Below are 12,353 nucleotides of genomic sequence, written 5' to 3'. Positions count from 1 at the left end.
GACGGAGCTACCGGAATAGCTCGAAGGCGGTGTCGATGACATTCGACGAGGTGCCGCCAGCTGGTCTTTCTAAAGGAATTTGTAAGGTATAGCTTTCGTTGAAGCGTAGGACGGTATTTTATAGATATTTTATTATTCCTGAAAATATTGATCAGATAAAAATATATGAATGACATCTTGTGCTACCAATAAATGCCTTAACATTTATCGTGAGATATATATTGTATAAGTTCTTGTCTTAAACGGCCTTCGTTGATGAATGAACCTCTGTCCTGCATCACATACACCTTTTATTGTTTTGTAGGAATTTATTTTATTTTATTTTAAATTCACGCAGAAAACATTAAGCCTATAGAAAAGAGTTCTGTTATTAGACTATCTTTAAAATTCATGTGACAGTGACCCGCTCAAAGGAAGACATATACATATTATTTTATTATTTTTTCTCAAACATGTCAGTAACCTATTGATATAAATCACATGTATTTGGTTTTTGATTTTTCAATAGGTCTATTGTTGGCTAGATGAAAGGGCTTCTCCCACCATTCGAAGAAGATCCCATTGTTGTCGTGATATACTATATATAGAGTAAATCATTCTTACATAAGCATACCACTGGTGTAAATATATATTTTGAATGTTTTGAAACTCTCCATATATATTTACTAAAAGGATAAAAAAATTTGTAAAATAGTTTTGTGGGTACCCGATAGAAAGACAATTATATCTATATCGGATAGGTTAAGGAGTTCGTTAATATCCAGATTGTATGCCGGGAACATCAGATCCAACCGTATCTGATAAGATAGATCTTAGTCTTATTAGATTAGAACTCTACCTTATCTGTGAGCCCTATCCCCATTATATAAGAGGGTATGGAGCACTCTCCAGGGGACAGATCCACACATTGACACATACATCCTCAAATACAATCCCAAGTAGAACTAGCGTATTATCTCGCTAGCTGAGAGCCTAAACCTGGGTAAACTTTCGTCTTCATCCTAACCATCGTTCTCTACGTCTTTCTAGCCACTTCATATATTATTGCCGAACTAGATCATCGATAGTTGGCGCGCCAGGTAGGGGAAGCACTAATTTTCAAAGGTTTTTTGACGAGATCAATGGACCCTAACTCAAAGATCACGAAGAAGTTTGCCTCAGAGCAGACGTTCAAGTTCAGTGGGATCAAACTCCACCGACCAGTATGGTGCGCTCTCCTTCACGGATTCAACATAAAACAATATAACATCAACTACTTAAATCATATTTTAGTAGATATAGTAAAATAATGTACCATCAACCACTCGTATATATGGTGTGCTATCCTTCGGAAGGACTAAAATCAAGTCATCCCTGACCTCTAGTCACGGAGCACCTGCCTGGCCAGTCTCAATAAACGGATCTATCCTATGGCTCTAGTGCCAACTCATCGCCATGCGAGAAAGTGACTTGGGCCCGAGCTCTTTCCTAAGATGCTTTGACAGGAACATGAAGTAAAGCTAGTGCCGCCATGTAGATAATAAATTTTACAAGTTGTAGAATTTCTAACGCAGGCACACAGAGGGCAACAAATATGGGAGAGTAAAACACATTCATAAAGGAAAATCAAAGGGTCGCCAGCGACCAAGTCTGATCCACACCGATTGAAAAAACAAAATAATCATATTCATAAAACAAAAATATTTACTAGCGCAAGCAGCCTGGAGGACTTCGGCTCATAGGGGGCCGCAGGGCGTCGGCCGCGTCGTCGTCGAAGTCTTCCCTGACGCCTGACTCATCATTGCTGGCGTCGCCGCAGGTGAAGCGGGGCGCCGTGCCTTCGAAGCCGGCTACGATCACCCTTGCGGCCTCCCAGACTGTAGCGCGGGCGCCCTCCTTCGTCCCGGGGGAAGGAACTCGTCCCGCGCCAGGAACGACGTGAAGTGCGGGTCATGGGCCCAATGGCTGGTCAGCACCAGCTCCACCGCCTCCCGCGCAAGCATCACCGATGATCGCTTCGCCATGGCCTCCTCCTTCTCCAGCACCCGGCTCAGGCCATCCACCATCTCGAGTTGGCGGGCGACTCTGGCAGGGCTCGGGGGAGCTTGTTGCTCCAACTCATCCGCACCCCTAGCTGGCGCATCACATCCGCGGAAGACATCGCCAGGCATGAGCGATCGACTAGGGATAGCAATCGGGTATGACAGGCATAGGTATTAACTACCCATACCCGTATCCATCTAACAAATATATGTCCACGGGTATACCCGTTAATATGTCACGGGCATAAAATTTACCCGTACTCGTTATCCGCAGACGCCATATACCCACGGACATATCTATTTACCCGCCTTTCCGCGGGCACGAGATACCCAGCCCAAAATTGAATTGCTCAACCATACCGTAGAAGCAACCATGCATTTCAGGATATAAGTGCATGATGATCCTCTCTAGTTTTGGCATATAATTTGCAGCATATACACACCCCTGAATATACAGCATATACACACTACATAAACATCATATTTCATTGTGATTTGTGAACTACCAGCATATAATTTCCAGCATATTGCTGCTGCGCTGCACACTGCACGTACACACCTCTGAAGGCATCGGCGTGGGAGGAAGCATCGGCCGGCGGCGGATGTGTGTGTGGCGGAGTGGACAGAGGTGGTGGCGTCGGCAGGCGTCAGAAGTCAGGACAGGGGCGGCGACGTCGGATCCTCGAGGGGATGGGGGCGGCGACGGGGACATCGGCGTCGGGGGGAGCGGGGACCGGGGTGGCGGCATCGGCCGACGTCGGAGGTGAGGATGGCGGCGGCGACATCGGATCCTCGGGACGGCGGCGGCGACGGATCCTCGGCGGTGAGGGGCTGCGGTAGGGGTCGGTGGGGGACGGTGGCACCGTCGGGAGGGGGAAGGAATAGCGTCGGGGGCAGCAGACGTGGGGGCACTAGCAGCGAGGGTGTGGGAGGGGATCTCGTTGGGCGGCGATTTGGGGGTGGTGGGCTGCAGCTGTGTTAGGCCCCAAACGAAATAAACACGAATTGACAGCAAGAAATCCAGCAAAACTAATTGCTTGAACAGAAAAACGAAATAGCAGCGCAAATCAGTGGAATTAAACGGGATAAAGTAGCTGAAGATTACAAGCAGGAGGCGCCGCCATACGAAAGCTAGGGCAAGTAAAGTTTAGGGTTTGATTCATCGATGCCAATTCTGTCTCAGCGATGGCTTATATAGAGTACGCCACCGGTACAGGACAAAACCAAAACGAGCTACAGTACGGCTGAAACTAGAGGTGAATAGCGTGTTCTGAGCTCCCTGAACCGTGCGATCTTCGTAATAGCTTGAGCGAAACGGTAACTTGTAATCTGGGTCGTCCGTGCTTCTTCTTCTACCTCTCACACAGCTAAGTCCAAGAGGCGCTGACAATACCCCCCGCTGAAGATCCGATGTCCTCAGGGGATGAAGGAAGGGAATACCTTGCGAATGAATGCAGCATCCTCCCACGTAGCCATTTCTGCTGGTAAGTTGGCCCACAGAATTTTCCACTGAACCACAAGTTCGTTGTTGCGAGGAATAAGGCCACGTTCCAAGACTGCAATTGGCTTGGTCAATATGTTGCCCTCGGAATCAATCAACGGAAGCCCCGGTTCAGGAACTGCTTTAGGCCCCAAATGCTTCTTGAGTTGACTAACATGAAAAACTGGATGAATCTGACAACCATCCGGTAGGAGAAGTTTATAAGCAGAATTTCCAATTTTCTGAATAATACGAAATGGCCCATACAACTTGGAGTGGAGTTTAAGAGAACGATGTAATCCCAGGGCATTGTGGAGGTAGGGCTGCATTTTTAAGTAAACCATGTCATCGACATCAAAGACTCGTTCAGTGCGTTTCTTGTCGGCGAAAAACTTCATACGGGCTTGGGCTTTCTGTAAACTTGCTTGAACAGAGGCAGTAATAGCAGCCTTTGCTTCAGCTGGATTGTGTCGACCAGCCACCAGTGATGAAGGAAAAAGCTGATCAGCTAGGAGGGGTGGTTTAGTCCCGTATAATGCCTGATAAGGAGACATGCCAAGAGCGGTGTGGAAGGAAGTGCTGTACCACCATTCTGCATGAGCCAGCAGGGAATGCCATTTCCTCGGTTGATGAAAGGTCATACATCGGAGGTAATTTTGCAGGCATTGGTTGACTCGCTCTGTCTACCCGTCAGTTTCTGGGTGGTAAGCAGAACTGAAATGGAGTTTAACCCCAGCTTTGTCAAAAACATCTTTCCAAACTGTGCTGGTGAAGATACGGTCTCTATCACTCACAATAACTGAAGGGAGGCCATGTAATTTATAGAAGTTGGTGAGGAAGAGATCCAGAACCTGATCAGTGGTGAAGGGGTGACTAAGTGCTATGAAGTGTGCATACTTGCTAAATCTGTCTACTATAACCCAGATAACATCTTTGCCACTTGATTTGGGGAGTCCTTCGACAAAATCCATGGAGATGTGTGACCAAGCCATCTCAGGAATGGGGTGGGGATTGAGCAAGCCAGGTGGTAATTTGTTCTCAGACTTGACCTTTTGACAAACTGGACACATTTTTACAAATTGTAAAGTGTCTAGCTTCATACCCGGCCAATAGAACAGGAGTTTCAGTCTCCGGTATGTAGCCCTCTCACCAGAATGACCACCTAATGCAGAGGCATGGAATGATGTTTTTAATTGCTCTCTGAGATCAGTAGTGGAACCCACACAAATTCGATCTTTGTACCGGAGGATGCCCCCTTGCAGTGTCATATTAGGAATAGCTTGAGGATCCAACCGTAGCTTTGTCTCCCATTCTTTGCATTTTGGGTCAGAGGTATAGCTATCTATCACCTGGGTAATCCACTGAGGCACAACCATAGTAGTGACAAAAGTGGAGTGAATGACAGGCATACGTGAGAGAGCATCAGCAGCTTTGTTTTCTTTGCCCTTCTTATACTCAATTTTGTAGTCATAGTTCAGTAGCTTCACCAAAAGTTTGTGCTGAATGCCCTCAGTTATGCGTTGCTCATTGAGGTAGCGAAGGCTAGCTTGATCAGTTTTTATGATAAGAGAAGTGGCCATGAAATAGTGTTTCCATTTTTTGAGGGCTTCTAGAATAGCCAAAGCTTCCTTGTCATATGTAGATAATGCTGCTGCCCTGGGGCCAATAGCTTTGCTGAAATATGCTAATGGTCGTCCTTGTTGCATCAAGACAGCCCCCCAGTCCTTGGCCACTAGCATCGGCTTCCAGGGTGAAAGGCAGGGAGAAATTGGGTAGTGCTAGTACTGGAGCTTGAGCTAAGAGAGTCTTGATCGTATCAAAGGAATGTTGTTGTTCTTGTCCCCACTGAAAACCATTCTTTTTGAGGCAATCAAACAAAGGTCTGCATATGAGTCCATAATTCCGAATGAACCTCCTGTAATAACCAGCTAGCCCAAGAAACCTTCTCAATTGAGTTAAAGTTGTTGGGGTTGGCCATTGTTGTACAACCTGAATTTTGGCAGGATCAGTGGCAACACCTTGATGGCTGATAATGTACCCTAGGTACTCTACCTGCTGTTGACCAAAGGTGCATTTACTAGGTTTAGCATAAAGCTGGTTCTCTCTGAGTATCTGCAGAACAATCTGAATATGAGAAACATGAGCATCCAATGAGTTGCTGTAAATAAGGATGTCATCAAAGAAAACCAGAACAAATTTTCTTAAATGAGGGGCTAGGATATTGTTCATGAGAGCTTGGAATGTTGCAGGGGCGTTTGTGAGGCCAAAGGGCATTACTAGGAATTCAAAGTGACCCATATGTGTGCTGAAAGCAGTCTTGTGAATATCCTCAATATGCATTCTGATATGATGGTATCCAGATCTGAGATCAATCTTTGAGAAAAATTTGGCTCCATGTAATTCATCCAGAAGATCCTCAATGACTGGAATAGGGTACTTATTCTTTATGGTGTTAGAGAGTTCAGCTGTCTGTAATCAATGCACATGCGCCAAGTTCCATCTTTTTTTCGAACCAAGATGGCAGGGGAAGAATAAGGACTGGAGTTGGGCTGAATAGTATGTGAGGTAAGCATCTCTCTAATTAAATCCTCCATGGCATTTTTCTGGTGGTGGGGCAGCCTGTATGGTCGGACATTAACAGGTTTGATTGTGGGTAGCTCAATGGGTTCTTGGAACACATCATCATACTGAGTGAGAAGGGCAGTGATAGCTGGAGGGACAGCAGTGAGCTAGAGAGATGAACAATTGGTTGGCGTGCAGTAAACCACGCCCAGGTAACTCCTTGATGGAATAGCTTCTGCAATTGATTCAACTTAAGGAATGTTGCAGAACAAGAAGCCCGAAGAGAAGTGAATGTCATTGGTTTGTTGCCATTCTGGAAGATGGAAAGTGTTCTTGTCTTCAGATTCAGGGAAATAGGACTATGGGCATATATCCAATCACACCCGAAAATGATGTCATAGCCCTGAACTTCGAGTAACCGAAATGTGGAGGAAAAACTTTCACCTTGGATGGAATAAGGGATGTTAGAGCATTGGCCACTAGTGTAAAGTGTGGTTCCATTAGCAACTTGGACAGGCAGAGGGGAGTGATTAGTTACTGATAGCCCAGCTTTCTTGACAGAAAAGGGGGATATAAATGTTGTAGTACTACCACTATCTAGCAAGGCATGCAGTGTAAGATCACCCATAATAACTGGGAGGGAAAAAGTGGTAGAACCTGAACTCATCCCATCAATGGCTTGCAGTGACAATACTTGTTGGTCAAGGGGAATAGGTTGGTCTGAAAAAGGTGGAGCTGTGGGAATAGTATCATCAGCCAACTCAGGAATTGTGTCTTCATCATCTTCCATGGTAACTAAATAAAGTTGTTTAGTTGCTTTGCAAACTCTGCCATGGCCTGGAACCCAAGGTTCCTGACACTTGAAACATTTCCTAGTTCCGCGAGAAGATTGTGTTGCACCAATTGCAACTTCAGGCAATTTGTCATCTTTTGTAAGAAGTGGAGGTTGATCAGGCTTGAGATGTTGTCTAAAGGTGGAGCCATAGGACCGGGAAGGAATTTGGGCCCCATCATAATTGCGAGCATGTTCATAGGCCTGGACCAAAGAGTGAAGTTCCATAGATTTCAATGGTCGCTTGATATGATCTCGCAGGCCAGATATAAAGTAATCCAGAAAATAGGCTTCAGTGAGGGATGGTCGGTTGGCCTTGACTAGAGCCATGAGTTCCTCAAATTTATCAACGTATGAATCCACAGGGCCCAGTTGTTTCAGATTTCTGAAAGTTTCAGTGACATCCACATGAGACTTGACAGCAAACCTCTAACAAATCATGGAGCAGAATTCCTGCCAAGAAAGGGTATCTGTGGGAACATCGGAGCTAGAAATCCATTGATCAGCACGGCCAGTGATATAAACTTCCGCAATCAAAACCTTCTCGTGATCAGGTGTTTTAGAAAGGGCAAAGTACTTGTTAGCCTTACGAATCCATTCTTGGGGATGCTCACCATCAAATGTGGGAAAATCAAGCTTTCTGTAATGTTGTTTGTGCTGATCATGTGGGTTGTCCGGTCCTCCAGAAGTCCAAGGATAAGTGGGTTGTGCTCCAAACTGATCCCATTGGTGCTGGTAATTGTAATGAGAATAAGGGGGCCTGGGTGGAATATAGGATGGTGGTGGTGAGTGTGTATGAGGTATGGAGGGTGGGTAGGTTGATATGGAAGTCAAGTTGGTGGGGGATAGGCTGGTGGTGGATAGGAAGGGGGATGAAATGGTGGTGGTGGGTATGAAGGAGTATTCTGGTGTGGGGAAAAGGAATAGGTTGAGGGAGGTGAGGAGGTGAATGGATTACTGTGATGTTGGAGTGGTGGTGAGTTAGGATTGTAAATAGTGGAAGGAGGCAGAGATGTTTGTGGTGGAGGAGGTGGGATGGTGGAGGTATGGTAGAACACAGAAGTATTCAACTCATGAAAAGGAGGTGGTGGTATATGGCTAGCAATGCTAGGAGAGGGCACTGACACACTTTGCTCGGGTGGTTTCATGGTACAAGCAACATTTCTCAAATCAAAAACTGGAGCTTTAGGGGTGGCTGGGTTTATACCTTCAGTTCCCCTAGTAATGGGGGTAACAGATTGGGCCACCCCAGGGGAGAAAGGGGAGTCCTTTTGATCCTGTCCCATGCAACTCGGACTGGAAGTGAGCAAGCACTGTATCTGTTTAATATGCTGCATCAATTCATCTTTGTGACTTTGAGCTTGCACTGCCTGATTCTGAACTTGCTCGTGAAGGTCATGTGCTTCGTTCTGCATCTGAATTTGCCACTGAATCATCTCGTTTCTTAGTGCTTCCAAATCACTGGTCCATGCTGCTTCCAACACGGGTTCTTCCCCGGTACCATCTCCAAGATGTCCCCTGCCCATTCTTTTGAACTAGGATTTTACAGAGAAAGCATGAATTTCCTCCAACCAAGCTTGATCGATGAAATATCTGTCCAAAAAATTTTTTCCCTCAGATCTGGACCCTAGCCAAGGACCGTGCTGCTCTGATACCAAAACTGTTAGGCCCCAAACGAAATAAACACGAATTGACAGCAAGAAATCCAGCAAAACTAATTGCTTGAATAGAAAAACGAAATAGCAGCGCAAATCAGTGGAATTAAACGGGATAAAGTAGCTGAAGATTACAAGCAGCAGGCGCCGCAATGCGAAAGCTAGGGCAAGTAAAGTTTAGGGTTTGATTCATCGATGCCAATTCTGTCTCAGCGGCGGCTTATATAGAGTACGCCACCGGTACAGGACAAAACTAAAACGAGCTACAGTATGGCTGAAACTAGAGGTGAACAGCGTGTTCTGAGCTCCCTGAACCGTGCGATCTTCGTAATAGCTTGAGCGAAATGGTAACTTGTAATCTGGATAGTCCGTGCTTCTTCTTCTACCTCTCACACAGCTAAGTCTAGGAGGCGCTGACAAGCTGGCGGCCGGTGGGGTGGGGCTGGGGAAAGGGGAAACACTAAATTGGTTATATATATTATATATATATATATATATATATATTAAAAGCTGGTCCACTTGTCAGTCTCCTATAAACGGGTAAACGGGTGAAACAGGTATGGGTAGGCCCGTACCCGTTTACCCGGTGGGTAATGTTTTTGACCCAATTAAAAACCGCGGGTATAAAATGGAGAACAAACCCAATCCTATTAGGGTTTTTACCCACGGGTAAACGTGTACAATTGCCATCCCTATGAGTGACCCAGATTTTACCTAAAGCCAGAGGCCTTCAATGTCGGTGTCCTGGTCCCGAATGGCCGCCTGCAGCACCGAGATAGAGTCGCCCTCCGCGACTGCCCCCTTGCACTCCCGTAGGCTTGCCGCCAACCGACGGAGGATGCTCTCCCAGTGCTGCACGACAGCTTCCACCACCACCATGGCATGACCCCACTCGGTGTTGGCCTCTCGTGGCTTCCCAGTAGATAACTTTCATTAGAGGATGCTCTTTGCGCGAGAATCACAAATTTTTCAAGGGGCTAACTAAACAATTGCACCGCCAGAGCCGGCTAACAATCTTACTGAAGCTACATATCGAAGGCCTTCGATAATGTCTCCTGGGCCTTTTTGCTTGATCTCTCCTTTTCCATCGGGGCTTCAACACAAGATGGCGACGTTGGATCACCACATTGCTATGCACCGCAAAGACGGCTGTCCTAGTGAACGGTCGGGTGGGTGCGACATTCAAACCGGCATGAGGTCTATGGCAGGGCAACCCCCTATCTCCGCTCCTGTTTGTCATTGCCATGGATGTATTCTGGGCCATGTTTGAGGCAGCGGAGACGGGGGGTTACTGCAACCGACCTCGAGGTGGAAACACATCCTAAACATCTCCCTTTATGTAGACAGCGCGGTATGCTTCTTTCGGCCAACGATAGCAGAGGCAACTGCGGTCCACACGATTCTGCTAGTGTTCGAACAAGTTTCAGGTTTGCTCAGATGCAGAGACTACCCAAATGTCTGGAATTCTAGGGTACACATTACAAAAGCTTCCAATCACCTACCTTGGGCTGCTTTTTTCCACGAGGAAGCCGACGCAGCAAGAGGTCCAACCTATGCTTGATAGGCTCTCAAAAAAGGTTGCAGGTTGGAAGCTAGCACTTCTTTGCCTAGACGAAAGACTCTGACTAGTAAAATCAATCCTTATGGCACTGTCGCCGCATTTTCGATTGGTATTGCCAGTGCGCAAGTGGGTGATCACAGAGGTAGAACAAAAATGCAGAGGATTCTTATGGAAAGGGTGGGAGGAGGTGAACGGAGGACATTGGCTGGTGGCCTGGAAAGAGGTCTGTCTACTGAAGGAACTGGGAGGGCTAGGGATCAAGGAGTTGCGTCTATGGTGGTCGGCACAAAAGACAAAGCATTAAGATCGCTAATGGATGCAAGTCAACCAGCCCAACGAGGCCGAGCTCGACAACATGGCTAGATCATTGATGTATATCCATGTCGGTGACGATGCCTTAATGGACTTCTGGGAAGACCCTTGGCTAACAGGAATTCCGCTCAAGATGAAGTGGCCAGAGCTACTCTTTCACAGCCAAGAAACACCTGACAGTGAAGCAAGATTTACACAACCGCACATGGATCAAACACTTCAGGGGACTCCCTTTCGACGCTAGCCCAACATTGGGAGGCAATTCAAGGCCTCCATTTGTCAGAAGGTGCATAGGATACTAGATGGTGTAAGCTCACAACAAATGGAGATTTTTCAGTGGCCTGAGCTTATAGCTCCTTCTATTTAGCTATAGATATCTCCCTTGGGGGAGCCCTAGTGGGACATGCCAAGGGCCCTTCGAGGATCAAAATTTTCATATAGTTGGCAGTCAAAGAGAGATGCTTGATAGTAGACAACTTGTAGAAGAGAGGGTGGCCAAATCAACGAACTTGCCTACTCAGTACCCGGGTAGAGGAAATATGCCGACACCTGCTACTACACTACACCTTCACTCAAACAGTTTGGGCAAGCCTGAGAGTTTGGATTGGCGTCGACTTCTAGAGACCATACGGGGACACAAAGGAGCTAGCTGAGTGGTGGATGCAATCTAGAGGCGTGTTTCGGACGTGCTACAAGGTGGCCTTTGACTCGCTATGCCTGATGCCCACTTGGCTAGTCTAGAAGGAGCGCAACGCGAGCATTTTCAACCACTGATCTTCCACGGCGGCCCAGATTGTCAATGACATAAGAGCTAAGGTTATCATTTGGAAGGAAGTAGGAATTTTCAAGGAGGGCGAAGGGTGACCTTTTGTTTTATTTCGCTTGTGTCTGAAGGGGTGTTGATCGGCAACATCCCATTCTCGACAGCTTCCTTTCGTTCCATAAAACTTCTATAAAATCTCTCTTTCAGTCTTAATGAATCTGGGTTGACCTTTTTGGCTACCTGGCAATAAAAGGATGACATCATATTTTTTAGGCGCAGTGTTACTAGATTGAACATAGGACATATTTGAATATAACAAACAACTACTGAGAATATATCAAGCATGCACTAAAACTGTTATTATACAAAGTGTTTATTCAAATATGTCAACAAAGGCCAAATACTCCCTTATTCAAAGCAACTAGAAAAAAAAGATGAAGTAAAATAATATTTGGAGTCGGTACATCTGTCATGAACATATGGACCAATCGTACGTGAGAAGACAGGAGTTGATATATTTTGTGGACAACGTTTTTAAACTCTAGAAGTTGGTTTATTTCATTAAACAAATTTTAGATACTAGAGATGGACAAATAACAGCTTTCGAAAACAAAAATAAATTAGAAGTACCATGGATAAAGATTCCAGAAAATATATGAAGAAAAAAATACATGCATTTGTTAATACAATGTATCCAGATTTCAACTTAATTATTATGATAGGCTACCAACATATTCAGATCTTTTTATGATCAGCTTAAAATGATAGTACTGATTTACCCTTGTAATCCCTGAAATATCATCAAGAAAATAGTATAAAAAGGTGGTGCTGGTACCTAAAGCCTGATTATGTGAAATTGAGGTTGCTGAGCACTAAATATAAAAGAAGCCCCAATACGAAATGGCATACAATACCTTATTAGATGGCGTAACACAACCATGACTAAACATATTTTAATACATTAAATTAAAGGTAGAGAATAGAAGAACTATGAGTAAACATTCTTGGTAGACAAAATACTCTGAAATGCCCTATCCTAATTAATCACAAACATTGTGAAAACAAGAGAACATTAAAGTGAGATGTTATTGAATTTCAAAATTATAATTCTATTATCATATAACATATCCAAATAAATTACATGCATAAAGGAACAGTGGTGTAGAG

This window comes from Oryza brachyantha, chromosome 1 (genome assembly GCF_000231095.2).
Source record: "Oryza brachyantha chromosome 1, ObraRS2, whole genome shotgun sequence".
Lineage (NCBI taxonomy): Eukaryota > Viridiplantae > Streptophyta > Magnoliopsida > Poales > Poaceae > Oryza > Oryza brachyantha.
The sequence above is the reverse complement of the archived record's forward strand: the minus strand, read 5'-3'. Positions refer to the sequence as shown.